Genomic DNA, 2,787 nt, shown 5'->3' with positions numbered 1-2,787 from the left:
ACGCTTCGCTAAAATACACGTGATCGCGGCATTTATCGCACCGTGATACTTGCCCGGATGACGTGATTTGTGTTGTTATTTGAAACAATGGGAAAATTCTTAAAAAATATATAGCAACAATAAATATTTAATGCCTTGCCCTTTTAAAGGTGTGCAAAGTGGATTTCTTTGTACATCAAATTATAATTAGCGTAGCGTGATTACACAAAAAAAAAAGAAAATTGCGAATACATGAAAATGCGCTGAACAGAGTTTGAACAAACTTCATTCAACGCAAAACGCAGCACATTATCATCAAAAAAACCAAGAGGCACGCGCGTGGGACAACAAACACAAAGTCTGCATGGACATACATACAACAAAAAAATAATCCAATATCCATATAGACTTTCACTGTGACGCTGAAAAACACATACATTGCAATCTCAAACCTATTGAAATCGCAATAAGACAACAATTCCCAACTGATGCCTGCCTTAAACACGACAAATTATGTCCATCAAACGAATTTGATCTCTATGAGTACGTGATACGATCGACTTTTGCGTAACAAATCTGTTTGACAATTTATCAAGCAAAACTCAACTATATCACACACACAATTAAGTATCAAAATCGCGCATCAGTTGAGAGCCGTCTCCAAATAAACACGTTATACCTACCGACCGAGCCGTGACGCCGTGAATAGATAACAAAATGATACCTACCCTCAATTACGTTAAATTTCATACATTTCCGTTTCCACTTTTACTTACTTTCATTATATATTTAAATTCCGTGGCGCGCGTTCCTTTGTAATATTACCAAGTTACCTGGTGCGCTCTACTTACGGTATCCCATTTTGCGCAATAATTGTTTTATTTTATCAAAAAATAAAAAAAAATTTAAAGAAAAATAAAAAATAAACATTTGAATGTAAAAATAATTTAAAAACCATACTTATCCTTGTGACGGACATTGTCGTTATGGTGTTGTACTTTATAAGAATACCCCCAAATATGTGTTTTTTCAAAATTGTATATAAAGTTATGTATACACCGCAGAATCTAATGTTTAAATTTAATATATTTAATAAATTAAATTTAATGATATTTTATGTGTAAATACAATAGGGCAAAATTCAATTTCGTCAATCATTAGGCTAATTTCTGAAATTCCTTAAATGATGGCCATTTAATATAGTAGAATGTGAATAATTTGAAAGAAAAACTCGTCAACTAGTCACTAGCGATACTGAAACATTTGATTAATAAAACTATTTATTATCCTTACTAAATCACACCTCAATAACCATTCAAATTCCATTTCACTATACAGATCATTAACGCGATTTCAATCATTAATTCAATATCGAACCTTTTCGTATCAACGCATTTCATTTACTATTTATTAACTTCACAAACTACCCTGGTACCAGAAATAACGAAAAAACCAAAAATTCCCACCAAATCCTAACTAAACCCACATAAATTCAACACGTTGCTACTAACAATCACCGCATCATCAAACCTATATCGCCCTAATGAAACTCAATCATTAAAACCCCCATAATGCTCATTAGTCTAATGCAGTTGTATGTTGGCGTCTTACCACATACAAACCTATAAACAACGTTGACGTACTCGAGAGGCATTGGTCATAACGGCTGGGTCTGTGGTGCGAATAGAAAAAACCACTCATTAATGATATCGTTATACGCAACGCGGTACGGGCGCGGGCCGCCAACCGCGCTGGAGGGACAGACATTTGCGTAATGATTCATTTAATTCAATCGACTTCAAAAGAGGTGGAAGTTTTTAATTCGTCTCTATTTTCTATTTATAATTTAAGGTGCGTTTGTTTCGAATGGGTAAACCGATTTTAATGATTCTATTTTTTTTATTGGAAAGCTGGTGCTGTGTTGTCTCATTTATTTTCCATCGCTCTCACAATTCGAAGTTGGTTTAGTATTTTTGTTAAAACTAATTATGATATTATTCTATTTAGATTATTAGTTCGAGTTTACAATAAGGGTTCTCCCGGCATCATCATAATCATTAATATGATAAGATATAAAAAGATCAACTATATAGTTTCTTGCCAGTTCTTCTCTGTAGAAACCGCTACAACCGGTAGAAAAAAAATTGTTTCGAAAAGGACAACTTTAAGAAGTCTAATTGAATGAATAAATGATTGGATTTTAAGCCAGTATAGCAACGAAACAGATAAAATAAAAAAATCCCTCCAAAACGGTAGTACAGCCCGCTCAAATAACATATTTAGACACCAACCTATTCCCCCCGCCCCCCCTTAGCAAATAAATTGCCTATCGTATGTTTCGTCTCTTTCGCTCGCATGCAACAATTCGTGTGGGAAAGAGACAAAAGATAAGATTGGTTCAACCACAGATTATCAACGTTTACGATAGTGAGGCTCTAAATATGTTCGGCAGACATTGCATTCTACTAATGTATTGTTACTTGCTTGCCAATGTTTCGCTACACGTTTGGTAGCGGTCGCTCTTTAAAAAGAAAATGCAAACATAATGTATGTTGGTTTTTTTTTCTTTTTTGATAGAAAAGTAGTAAATCATCAGAAATTGCACATGAATGCTTATTAAAGTGCGACCACCGTATCTGTGTGCGCGCTTAAGCGCATTTTCATAGCGCGTGTGTTTACGTAACTGTATCTATATTTTTATAGTGTGTGCGTGTGTGTGTATGCGTGTGTGTACATGACTGTATGTATGCGTGTATGTGTGCGGGTGTGTGTATGCGTGTGCGTGTGTCTGTATGCGTGTCAATGTGT

At 34.8% G+C, this 2,787-nt stretch overlaps 1 protein-coding gene across 1 annotated transcript in view; it reads left to right on the top strand.

The window, feature by feature from the left end:
• The window catches only part of LOC119838431 (U1 small nuclear ribonucleoprotein 70 kDa-like), an 11,995-nt gene that overhangs the window by 7,466 nt on the left and 1,742 nt on the right, over window positions 1-2,787 (top strand). The gene's annotated exons all lie outside the window — the stretch shown is intronic.

The sequence above is a fragment of the Zerene cesonia genome, unplaced genomic scaffold (genome assembly GCF_012273895.1).
Source record: "Zerene cesonia ecotype Mississippi unplaced genomic scaffold, Zerene_cesonia_1.1 Zces_u003, whole genome shotgun sequence".
Lineage (NCBI taxonomy): Eukaryota > Metazoa > Arthropoda > Insecta > Lepidoptera > Pieridae > Zerene > Zerene cesonia.
Note: the sequence above shows the minus strand (reverse complement) of the source record. Positions and strands in the feature narration are given on the sequence as shown.